Genomic DNA, 13855 nt, shown 5'->3' on the forward strand with positions numbered 1-13855 from the left:
GAAAAACTGTAAGTTGTACTTTGGAAAAAATTAAGAACTTCCACTACTTGAAAGACACTAGAAAGAATGAAGAGCCACAGCATGAGAGAAAATATTTCCAAATCACATATCTGATAAAAGGCTTATATCTTGAACATATCAAGAATACATAAAGAACTTCTAAAACTCAGTAAGCAACCCAATTTAAAAACAAGCAAACGATCTGAACAGATACATCACCAAATAAGATATATGAAAGACAAATAAGCACATGAAAAGATGTTCAACATCTTTTCCAATAGTGCGTAGTGGTATATCCACTACAATTACACACCTATGAAAATAATTCAAATTTTTAAAAACTGACAATATGAACTGCTGATGAAGATGCAGAGCGAAGTGGTATGGCCACTTTGGAAACCAGTTTGGCTGTTTCTTAAAAAGTTAAGCATACACTTACCAGATGACCCACCAATCCCATTCCGAGTTATTTGCCTGAGTGTAATGAAATATGTTCACACAAAAACTTGTACACAAATGTTTATACCAGCTTTATTCATAACAGACAAAGGACGCTAACCACCCAAATGTCCATTAACTGACAAATGGATACATTTGACAAATGGCTATTTGGCCATAAAAATGAATAAAGTACTGATGTATGCTACAGTACGGATGAACCTTGAAAACATTTCGCTAAGTGTAAGCACTTAGTCACAGAAGACCACATAGTGTATGATTACAATCATATGAAACATCCAGAATGGAGAACCATATAGAGACAGAAAGAAAATTCGTGATTACTTAAGGCTGGGAGTGTGGTATAGGTGGGTGATAGGGAAAGGGTTCAGATTTCTTTGTGAAGTGATGAAAATGTTCTAAAATTAATTGTGGTGATGGTTGCACATATCTTTGAATATATCAAAAACCACTGAATTGTACACTGAAAATGGGTAAACTGTATATGAATTATATCTCAAGAATTTTTTTTAAAAAAGAGTTTCTAGGGAAAGCCAAAGGAAAGAGGGGAGACAAAGACACTAGGGGAAACTGAAGCCCCCAACACCTACAATTACAGCAAACATTAAACAGAGCCTAACTCACAGCAAAATAGACATAAAAATCTCACACTAAAGGCCTATTTACCTATTTCCCAATATGGCATGCCCAGCTTTCAACAAAAAATTACAAACAAGCTAGGGCAAGAAAAGATACAATCTGAAGAGACAAAGCAAGCATGATTACCAGACTTTGGAATTATCATATTAGAAATTTAATGGCCATACTACCCAAAGCAATCTACATATTTAATGAGATTCCTATCAAATTATCCATGACATTTTCCACAGAACTAAAATAAATAATCCTAAAATTTATATGGAACATCAAAGACCCAGGATTGCCAAAGTAATCCTGAGGAAAAACAACAAAGCAGGAGGCATAACCCTCCCAGACTTCAGACGATACTACAAAGCTACAATAATCAAAACAGTGTGGTATTGGCACTAAAACAGACATATGGATCAATGGAACAGAATAGAGAGCCCAGAAATAAAGCCACACACCTATGATCAATTAATCTCGACAAAGGAGGCAAGAATATACAATGAAGACAGTCTCTTCAGCAAGTGGTATTGGGAAAGTTGGACAGCCACATGAAAATCAATGAAATTAGACCACACCATCACACCATACACAAAAATAAACTCAAAATGGCTTAAAGACTTAAACATAAGACATGACACCATAAAACTCTTAGAAGAGAACATAGGCAAAACATTATCTGACATAAATTATACCAATGTTTTCTTAGGTCAGTCTCCCAAAGCAATAGAAATAAAAGCAAAAATAAACACATGGAACCTAATAAAACTTACAAGTCTTTATACAGCAAAGACAACCATAAGCAAAATGAAAAGATGACCTATGGACTGGGAGAAGATATTTGTAAATGATGTGACCAACAAGGGCTTATTTCCAAAATATACAAACAGCTCATACAACTCAACAACAACAAAAAAAACCCAATCGAAAAATGCGCAGAAGACCTAAATAGACATTTCTCTAAAGAAGACATACAGATGGCCAAAAGGCACATGAAAAGATGATCAACATTGCTAACTATTAAAGAAATGTAAATCAAAACTACAATAAGATACCACCTCACACCTGTCAGAAGGGCCATCATTAAAAAGTCTACACATAATAAATGCTGGAGAGCATGTGGAGAAAAGGAAACCCCCTTACACGTTGGTGGGAATGTAAATTGGTGCAGTCACTATGGAAAACAGTGTGGAGGTTCCTCAAAAAACAAAAACTAGAGTTGCCATATGATCCAGCAATCCCATTCCTGGGCATATATACAGACAAAGCTATAATTCAAAAAGATACATGCATCCCTATGTTCACAACAGCACTATTTACGATAGCCAAGACATGGAAACAACCTAAATGTTCACTGACAGATGAATGGATAAAGAAAATGTGGTACATATAGACAGTGGAATACTACTCATCCATAAAAAGGAAAGAAATAATGCCATTTGCAGCAACATGGATGGACCTAAAGATTAAGTCCATGAAGTAACTCAGGAAAAAAAAGCCAAATACCACATGATATCACTTATATGTGTAATCTAAAATATGACACAAATGAACTTGTTTACAAAACAGAAACAGACACACAGACATAGAGAACAGAACTGTGGTTGCAAAGGGTGGGGTAGGGGAAGGATGGAGTGGGAGTTTGGGATTAGTAGATGCAAACTATCACATATAGAATGGATAAACAACAAGGTCCTACTGTACAGCACAGGGAACTATATTCAATATCCTGTGATAAACCATAATGGAAAAAAATATGAGAGACTTCCCTGGTGGTCCAGTGGTTAAGAATCCACCTTCCAATGCAGGGGATGCAGGTTTGATCCCTGGTTGGGGAACTAAGATCCCACAATCCATGAGGCAACTAAGTCCATGCACCGCAACTATTGAGCCCATGAACCACAACTAGAAAGCCCATGTGCTCTGGAGCCCGCCTGCCACAACTATAGAGAGCCCGCGCGCTGCAACTACTGAGCCCGCATGCTCTGAGCCTGCGCACTGCAACTACTCAACACATGCACTCTGGAGCTCCTGTGCCACGATTAGAGAGAAGCCCACATGCCTCAACGGAGAGTCTGTGAGCCGCAACAAAAGATCCCATGTGCTGCAACTAAGAACCGACGCAGCCAAAAATAAATATTTTTTAAAAAAAGAATATGAAAAAGAATGTGTATATATATATATATATGTATAATTAGTTACTTTGCTGTACAGCAGAAATTAACACAACATTGTAAATCAACAATACTTCAATACAATTTTTTTTAAAAAGGAAATGCTAAAAGTCAAAAACACTGTAACAGAAATGAAAAATACCTTTGATGGGCTCACAGTAGACTTGACACTAAGTCAGTGGATTTGAAGATATGTCAATAAAAACTTCCCAAACTGAAATGAAAAGAAAAACAATGAAAAAGACAACACTATTCAAGAATTGAGAGAGAATTATAGTGTAACATATGCATATTGGAATAGCAGAAGTAGAGAGAGAGAAAGGAGCAAAAGAAATATTTTAAGTAATAATGACTGAGAATTTTCCAAAATTAATGTCACAGAGCAAACCACAGATCCAGGAAGCTCCAAAACACCAAGCAGAATAAATCCTCACCCCACCAAATTTGCACTTAGGCATACCATATTTAAACTGCAGAAAATCAAAGACAAAAATTTTTGAAAGAAGCCAGAGGAAAAAAACACCTTACCTATGGAGGAACAATGATAAAACTTACATCAGACTTGTCTTCACAAATCATGCAAGCAAAAAAGGACTGGATTAAAATATTTAAAGTAGTGAAAGAAAAAAATCTACCAACCTACAATTCTGTATCAAGCAAAACTATCCTTCAAAAATGGAGCAATAAAGACTTTCTAAGACAAATAAAAACTGAGAGAATTTATCACCAGTCAACCTGCCTTGCACAGAGTATTAAAAGAAATTCTTCAGAGACAGGGAAAATGATATAGGTCAGAAATTCAGATCTACATAAAGAAAGGAAGAACATGAAAAGGAAGGAAAATAAAATAAAACCTTTTACTTTCAAAATTCGTAATCTAATAGTAACTATTCAAAATAATAGCAAGAATATACTTGGTGATTATGGCTTACATGTAAGTGAAATGAATGACAGCCATGCTATAAGGGACAAGAAGGAAGAACTGGAAATACTCTATTATAAGGTATCTGCACTACCCATGAAGCATGGAATAGTGTTATTTCAAAGTAGCCATAGATTAGTGTAAATGCAAACTGCAAACTCTAGGGCCTCTAGTAAAAAAATAATTTGTTAAAGAAGTATGATTGAAGCTCTAAGAAATGAGAGAAAAGGAACTTCCCTGGTGGCACAGTGGTTAAGAGGCCACACTCCCAATGCAGCGGGCCCAAGTTCGATCCCTGGTCAGGGAACTAGATCTCACATGCGTGCTGCAATAAGAGTTCACATGCCACAACTAAGAAGCCTGTGTGCCGCAACTAAGGAGCCGGCAAGCAGCAACTAAGGAGCCCGCAAGCCGCAACTAAGGAGCCCTCCTGCCACAACTAAAGGAGTCCACATACCACAACTAAGGAGCCAGTGAGCCGCAACTAAGGAGCCCGCCTGCTGCAACTAAGACCTGGCCCAACCAAATCAATTAATTAATTTAAAAAAAAGAAATGAGAGAAAATAGAATCTTAACAATTTGCTCAGATAAATCCAGAGAAGGCAGATAAAGAGGGAAAAGTTAAAAAGAAAACAAAATGAGAGCAATGTGTAATAAACAGCTATAAACAACAATGTATAATAAATACTCACTAAATGTAAATTACCTAAACAAACCAATTAAAAGGTAGAGACTGAGAGAGGATACTGAAAAAAGGAGACCCAATTATATGTTATCTACAAGAGACGCACTTTAAATACAAAGATATAGATTAGAAGTAAAGGGATGGAATCACCTCATACCATTAGGGTAGCTATTAATAAAACAAAACAAAACAAAAAATAGAAAATAAGTGTTAGCAATAATGTGAAAAAATTGGAAACTTTGTGCACCCTTGTGGTGGGAGTGTAAGATGGTACAGTCACTATGGAAAATATCATGGTGATCCATCAAAAAATTAGAAATATAATTACCACTTGATCCAGCAATTTATACTTCTGAGTATCCAACAGAACTGAAAACAGGATCTTAAAGAGATATTTGCAAACCCATTTTTTTTTAGTTTTTCAATTTTATTTTTTTATACAGTACATTCTTATTAGTCATCAATTTTATACACATCAGTATATACATGTCAATCCCAACTGCCCAGTTCAGCACACCACCATCCCCACCCCCCAGCAGCTTTCCCCTCCTTGGTGTCCATGTTTGTTCTCCACATCTATGTCTCAACTTCTGCCCTGCAAACCGGTTCATCTGTACCAATTTTCTAGGTTCCACTTACATGCATTAAATACGATATTTGTTTTTCTCTTTCTGACTTACTTCACTCTGTATGACAGTCTCTAGATCCATCCGTGTCACAACAAATGACTCAATTTCGTTGCTTTTTACGGCTGAGTAATATTCCATTGAATATATGTACCACATCTTCTTTATCCATTCCTTTGTCGATGGGCATTTAGGTTGCTTCCACGACCTGGCTATTGTAAATAGTGCTGCAATGAACATTGTGGTACATGACTCTTTTTGAATTATGGTTTTCTCTGGGTATATGCCCAGTAGTGGGATCGCTGGATCATATGGTAATTCTATTTTTAGTTATTTAAGGAACTTCCATACTGTTCTCCATAGTGACTCTATCAATTTATATTCCCACCAACAGTGCAAGAGGGTTCCCTTTTCTCCACACCCTCTCCAGCATTTGTTGTTTGCAGATTTTCTGATGATGCCCATTCTAACTGGTGTGAGGTGATACCTCATTTTAGTTTTGATTTGTACTTCTCTAATAATTAGTGATGTTGAGCAGCTTTTCATACGCTTCTTGGCCATCTGTATGTCTTCTTTGGAGGAATGTCTATTTAGGTTTTCTGCACATTTTTGGATTGGGTTGTTTCTTTAATATTGAGCTGCATGAGCTGTTTATATATTTTGGAGATTAATCCTTTGTCTGTCGATTCATTTGCAAATATTTTCTCCCATTCTGAGGGTTGTCTTTTCGTCTTGTTTATGGTTACCTTTGCTGTACAAAATCTTTTAAGTTTAATTAGGTCCCATTTGTTTATTTTTGTTTTTATTTTCATTACTCTAGGAGGTGGATCAAAAAAGATTTTTCTGTGTTTTATGTCAAAGAGTGTTCCTATGTTTTCCTCTAAGAGTTTTATACTGTCCAGTCTTACATTTAGGTCTGGAATCCATTTTGAATTTATTTTTGTATATGGTGTTAGGGAGTGTTCTAATTTCATTCTTTTACATGTAGCTGTCCAGTCTTCCCAGAACCACTTATTGAAGAGGCTGTCTTTTCTCCATTGTATATCCTTGCCTCCTTTGTCATAGATTACTTGACCATAGGTGCATGGGTTTATCTCTGGGCTTTCTATCTTGTTCCACTGATCTATGTTTCTGTTTTGGTGCCAGTACCATATTGTCTTGATTATGTAGCTTTGTAGTACAGTCTGAAGTCAGGGAGTCAGATTCCTCCAGCTCCATTTTTTTCCCTCAAGGCTGTTTTGGCTATTCGGAGTCTTTTGTGTCTCCATACAAATTTTAAGATTTTTTGTTCTAGTTCCCTAAAAACTGCCATTGGTAATTTGATAGGGATTGCATTGAATCTGTAGGCTGCTTTGGGTAGTATAATCATTTTCACAATATTGATTCTTTCAATCCAAGAACATGGTATATCTCTCCATCTGTTGGTATCATCTTTAATTTCTTTCATCAGTGTCTTATAGTTTTCTGCATATAGGTCTTTTGTCTCCCTAGGTAGGTTCATTCCTAGATATTTTATTCTTTTTGTTGCAGTGGTAAATGGGAGAGCTTCCTTAATTTCTCTCTCAGATTTTTCATCATTAGTGTATAGGGATGCAAGAGACTTCTGTGCATTAATTTTGTATCCTGCAACTTTACCAAATTCATTGATTAGCTCTAGTAGTTTTCTGGTGGCGTTTTTAGGATTCTCCATGTATAAGATCATGTCATCTGCAAATGGTGAGAGTTTTACTTCTTCTTTTCCAATTTGTATTCCTTTTATTTCTTTTTCTTCTCTGATTGCTGTGGCTTCCAGGACTTCCAAAACTATGTTGAATAATAGTGGCGAGAGTGGACATCCTTGTCTTGTTCCTGATCTTAGAGGAAATGCTTTCAGTTTTTCACCACTGAGAATGATGTTTGCTGTGGGTTTGTCGTATATGGTCTTTATTATGTTGAGGTAGGTTCCCTCTATGCCCACTTTCTGGAGAGTTTTTATCATAAATGGGTGAATTTTGTCAAAAGCTTTTTCTGCATCTATCGAGATGATCATATGGTTTTTATTCTTCAATTTGTTAATATGGTATGTCACATTGACTGACTTGCATATATTAAAGGATTCTTGCATCCCTGGGATAAATCCCACTTGATCATGGTATATGATCTTTTTAATGTGTTGTTGGATTCTGCTTGCTAGTATTTTGTTGAGGATTTTTGCATCTATATTCATCAGTGATATTGGTCTGTAATTTTTTTTTTTTTGTAGTATCTTTGTTTGGTTTTGGTGTCAGGGTGATGGTGCCCTCATAGAATGAGTTTGGGAGCTCATGCCAAGGAGTACTTCCCAGAACTTCTGCTGCCAGTGTCCTTGTCCCCACGGTGAGCCACAGCCCACCCCCGCCTCTGCAGGAGACCCTCCAACACTAGCAGGCAGGTCTGGTTCAGTCTCCCCTGGGGTCACTGCTCCTTCCCCTGGGTCCTGATGCACACACTAATTTGTGTGTGCCCTCCAAGAGTGGAGTCTCTGTTTCCCCCAGTCCTGTTGAAGTCCTGCCATCAGTTTCCACTAGGCTTCAAAGTCTGATTCTCTAGGAATTCCTCCTCCTGTTGCCGGACCCCCAGGTTGGGAAGCCTGATGTGGGGCTCAGAACCTTCACTCCAGTGGGTGGACTTCTGTGGTATAAGTGTTCTCCAGTCTGTGAGTCACCCACCCAGAAGTTATGGGATTTTCTTTTACTGTCATTGCACCCCTCCTACCATCTCATTGTGGCTTCTCCTTTGTCTTTGGATGTGGGATATCTTTTTTAGTGAGTTCCAGTGTCTTCCTGTCGATGACTGTCCAGTAGCTAGTTGTATACTGGTGTTCTCGCAAGAGGGAGTGAGAGCACGTCCTTCTACTCCGCCATCTTGGTTCCTCTGCCCACGCATTTTCCTAGCAACATTATTCCCAATAGCCAAAAGGTAGAAGCAACCCAAGTATGCATCAATGGATGGATGAATGGATAAATAAATTGTGGTATTGACAAACACTGGAATATTACTCAATTTTAAAAAAAGAAGGAGGCCCTGCAAAGCCCCCTCCAGGCCACATGTGTCCTGGGGGCATAGGAGGGAGGCTGGGGAAATCAGGCAGGCAGGAGGGGCCCTCCGGGTGGGGCCCCCCACCCTCTGAGACCAGAGGCGGGAGGCAGCCTGGGCCCCTTCTGTTCTGTGGAGCCTAAGCCCTACACCCCACACCTCCCACACCTTTCCAGCCCTGTGGGTCCTAAGCATAGGCCCTGCCCACCACCCAAACCTCACCCCTGCTTATGCTCCTCCCCCCACAGCCAAGGCCTTTTCCACCTTTTTTTTTCCTCCTCCTCTTTTTGACTATTGTGGTCCTTCTGGTTGTTGTTTCATTTATATTTATATTTTTATATTTTTTCTAACATATCTGTTAGCTTCCTAGTCTAATCTTATTTTTTACTTTGTTATTGTTCTTTTTTTTTTTTTCCCACCCCGCGTGGCTTGCAGGATCTTCATTAACGAGCCACGGGTTGGACCAAAGCTCCTGTGGTGGGAGTTCCAAGTCTGAACCACTGGACTAACAGAGAACCTCAGACCCCAGGGAATATTAATCGGAGTGAAGTCACCCGGTGGTCCTCATCTCAGCACCAAGACCCACCTCTACTCAACAGCTTACAAACTCCAGTGTTGGAAGCCTCAGGCCAAACAACTAGTAAGACAGGAACACAATCCCACTCATAAAAGAAAGGGGAAAAAAATGAGATGTTAAAAAAATACATCACAGATGAAGGAGCAAGGTAAAAACCTACAAGACCAAATAAATGAAGAGGTAATAGGCAATCTACCTGAAAAAGAATTCAGAGTAATGATAGTAAAGATGATCCAGAATCTCGGAAACAGACTGGAGGCATGGACTGAGAAAATACAAGAAATGTTTAAGAAAGACCTAGAAGAACTAAAGAACAAACAGAGATGAACAACACAATAACTGAAATGAAAAATACACTAGAAGGAATCAATAACAGAATAACTGAGGCAGAAGGATGAATAAGTGAGCTGGAAGACAAAATGGTGGAAATAACCACTGAGGAGCAGAATAAAGAAAAAAGAATGAAAAGAATTGAAGACAACCTCAGAGACCTCTGGAGCAACACTAAACGCACCAATATTTAAATTATAGGGGTCCCAGAAGAAGAGAAAAAGAAAGGGTCTGAGAAAATATTTGAAGAGATTATAGTGGAAAACTTCCCTAACATGGGAAAGGAAATAGTCAACGCAAGTCCAGGAAGCACAGAGAGTCCCATACAGGATAAACCCTAGGAGAAACACACCAAGACACATATTAATCAAACTAACAAAAATTAAATTCAAAGAAAAAATATTAAAAGCAGCAAGGGTAAAACAAAAAATAACATACAAAGGAATCCCCATAAGGTTATCAGCTGACTTTTCAGCAGAAACTCTGCAGGCCAGAAGGGAGTGGCAGGATATACTTAAAGTGATGAAACAGAAAAACCTACAACCAAGATTACTCTACCCAGTAAGGATCTCATTCAGATTCAACGGAGAAATCAAAAGCTTTTCAGACAAGGAAAAGCTAAGAGAATTCAGCACCACCAAACCAGCTTTACAACAAATGCTAAAGAAACTTCTCTAGGCAGGAAACACAAAAGAAGAAAAAGGTCCACAAAAACAAACCTAAACCAATTAAGAATATGGCAACAGGAACATACATATCAATAATAACCTTGAATGTAAATGGATTAAATGCCCCAACCAAAAGACACAGACTGGCTGAATGGATACAAAAACAAGACCAATACATATGCTGTCTACAAGAGACCCACCTCAGACCTAGGGACACATACAGACTGAAAGTGAAGGGATGGAGAAAGATATTCCATGCAAATGGAAATCAAAAGAAAGCTGGAGTAGCAATACTCGTATCAGATAAAATAGACTTTAAAATAAAGACTGTTGGGCTTCCCTTGTGGCGCAGTGGTTGAGGGTCCGCCTGCTGATGCAGGGGACACGGGTTCATGCCCTGGTCCGGGAGGATCCCGCGTGCCGCGGAGCGACTGGGCCCGTGAGCCATGGCCGCTGAGCCTGCGCGTCCGGAGCCTGTGCTCTGCAACGGGAGAGGCCACAGCAGTGAGAGGCCCGCATACCGCAAAAAATAAATAAATAAATAAAATAAAGACTGTTACAAGAGATAAGGAAGGACACTATATAATGATCAAGGGATCAATCCAAGAAGAAGATATAACAATTATAAATGTTTATGCCCCCAACATGGGAGCACCTTAATGCATAAGGCAAATGCTAACAACCATGAAAGGGGAAATCGACAGTAACACAATAATAGTAGGGGACCTTAACACTCCACTTACACCAATGGACAGATCATCCAAACAGAAAATAAATAAGGAAACCCAAACTTTAAATGACACAACAGACCAGATAGATTTAATTGACATATATAGAACATTCCACCCAGAAGTGTCATAATACACTTTCTTTCCAAGTGCACATGGAACATTCTCTGGGATAGATTACATCTTGGGTCACAAATCAAGCCTTGGAAACTTTAAGAAACAAATTGAAATCACATCAAGTATCTTTTCTGACCAAAATGCTATGAGATTGGAAATCAATTACAGGAAAAAAAATTGTAAAAACCACAAATACATGGAGGCTAAACAGTGCACTACTAAATAACCAAGAGATTACTGAAGAAATCAAAGAAGAAATTAAAAAATACATAGAAGCAAATGACAACAAAAACACAATGACCAAAAACCTATGGGACACAGCAAAAGCAGTTCTAAAAGGGAAGTTTATAGCAATTCAGTCTCACCTCAAGAAACAAGAAAAATCTCAAATAAACAATCTAACCCTACACCTAAAGCAACTAGAGGGGACTTCCGGGGAAGATAGTGGAAGAGTAAGACGCGCAGACAACCTTCCTCCCCACAGATACACCAGAAATACAGCTACACGTGGAACAACTCCTACAGAACACCTACTGAACGCTGGCAGAAGACCTCAGACCTCCCAAAAGGCAAGAAACTCCCCACATACCTGGGTAGGGCAAAGCGGAGAGATTCCCGCACAGAGGATCGGTGCCGACCGGCACTCACCAGCCCGAGAGGCTTGTCTGCTCGGCCGCCGGGGCGGGCGGCGCTGGAAGCTGAGGCTTGGGCTTCAGTCAGAGCACAGGGAGAGGACTGGGGCTGGCGACGAGAACTCAGCCTGAAGGGGGCTAATGCGCCACAGCTAGCCGGGAGGGAGTCCGGGAAAACTCTGGAGCTGCCGAAGAGGCAAGAGACTTTTTCTTCCCTCTTGGTTTCCTGGTGCGCGAGGAGAGGGGATTAAGAGCGCTGCTTAAAGGGGCTCCACAGACGGGCGCGAGTCGCGGCTGAAAGCGTGGAGCCCAGTGACGGGCGTGGGACGCTGGGGCTGCTGCTGCCGCCGCCAAGAAGCCTGTGTGCGAGCGCAGGTCACTGTCCACGCTGCCCTTCCGGGAGCCTGTGAAGCCCGTCACTGATGGCTTCCCTGGGAGAACGCACGGCGCGCCTCGGGCTGGTGCAACGTCACACCGGCCACTGCCACTGCAGGCTCGCCCCGCACTCCGTGCCCCTCCCTCCCCCCGGCCTGAGTGAGCCAGAGTCCCCGAAGAGGCTGCTCCTTTAACCCTGTCCTGTCTGAACGAAGAACAGACGCCCTCCGGCGACCTACACCCAGAGGCAGGGCCAAATCCAAAGCTGAGACCCGGGAGCTGTGAGAACAAAGAAGAGAAAGGGAAATCTCTCCCAGCAGCCTCAGAAGCAGCGGATTAAAGCTCCACAATCAACTTGATGTACACTGCATCTGTGGGATACATGAATAGACAACAAATCATCCCAAATTGAGGAGCTAGGAGTCACTGCTGTGCCTCTGAGGTGGGAGAGCCAACTTCAGGACACTGGTCCACAAGAGACCTCCCAGCTCCACATAATATCAAACGGCGAAAATCTTCCAGAGATCTCCATCTCAACACCAGCACCCAGCTTCACTCAACGACCAGCAAGCTACAGTGCTGGACACCCTATGCCAAACAACTAGCAAGACAGGAACACAACGCCACCCATTAGCAGAGAGGCTGCCTAAAATCATAAAAAGTCCGCAGACACCCCAAAACACACCACCAGACGTGGACCTGCCCACCAGAAAGACAAGATCCAGCCTCATCCACCAGAACACAGGCACTAGTCCCCTCCACCAGGAAGCCTACACAACCCACTAAACCAACCTTAGCCACTGGGGACAGACACCAAAAACAACGGGAACTATGAACCTGCAGCCTGCAAAAAGGAGACCCCAAACACAGTAACATAAGCAAAATGAGAAGACAGAAAAACACACAGCAGGTGAAGGAGCAAGATAAAAACCCACCAGACCTAACAAATGAAGAGGTAATAGGCAGTCTACCTGAAAAAGAATTCAGAATAATGATAGTAAAGATGATCCAAGATTCTATTTCCAAGATTCAAAATCTTGGAAATAGAATAGACAAAATGCAAGAAACAGTTAACAAGGACCTAGAAGAACTAAAGATGAATCAAGCATCGATTAAAAACACAATAAATGAAATGAAAAATACTCTAGATGGGATCAATAGCAGAATAACTGAGGCAGAAGAACGGATAAGTGAGGTGGAAGATAAAATAGTGGAAATAACTGATGCAGAGCAAAATAAAGAAAAAAGAATGAAAAGAACAGAGGACAGTCACAGAGACCTTTGGGACAACATTAAACGCACCAACATTCGAATTATAGGGGTTCCAGAAGAAGAAGAGAAAAAGAAAGGGACTGAGAAAATATTTGAAGAGATTAGAGTTGAAAACTTCCCTAATATGGGAAAGGAAATAGTTAATCAAGTCCAGGAGGCACAGAGAGTCCCATACAGAATAAATCCAAGGAGAAACACGCCAAGACACATATTAATCAAACTGTCAAAAATTAAACACAAAGAAATCATATTAAAAGCAGCAAGGGAAAAAAAGCAAATAACACACAAGGGAATCCCCGTCAGGATAACAGCTGATCTCTCAGCAGAAACTCTACAAGCCAGAAGGGAGTGGCAGGACATAATTAACGTGATGAAGGAGAAAAACCTGCAACCAAGATTACTCTACCCAGCAAGGATCTCATTCAGATTGGATGGAGAAATTAAAACGTTTACAGACAAGCAAAAGCTGAGAGAGTTCAGCACCACCAAACCAGCTTTACAACAAATGCTAAAGGAACTTCTCTAGGCAAGAAACACAACAGAAGGAAAAGACCTACAATAACAAACCCAAAACAATTAAGAAAATGGGAATAGGAACATACATATCAATAA

Source organism: Hyperoodon ampullatus, assembly GCF_949752795.1.
Source record: "Hyperoodon ampullatus genome assembly, chromosome: 1".
Taxonomy (NCBI): domain Eukaryota; kingdom Metazoa; phylum Chordata; class Mammalia; order Artiodactyla; family Ziphiidae; genus Hyperoodon; species Hyperoodon ampullatus.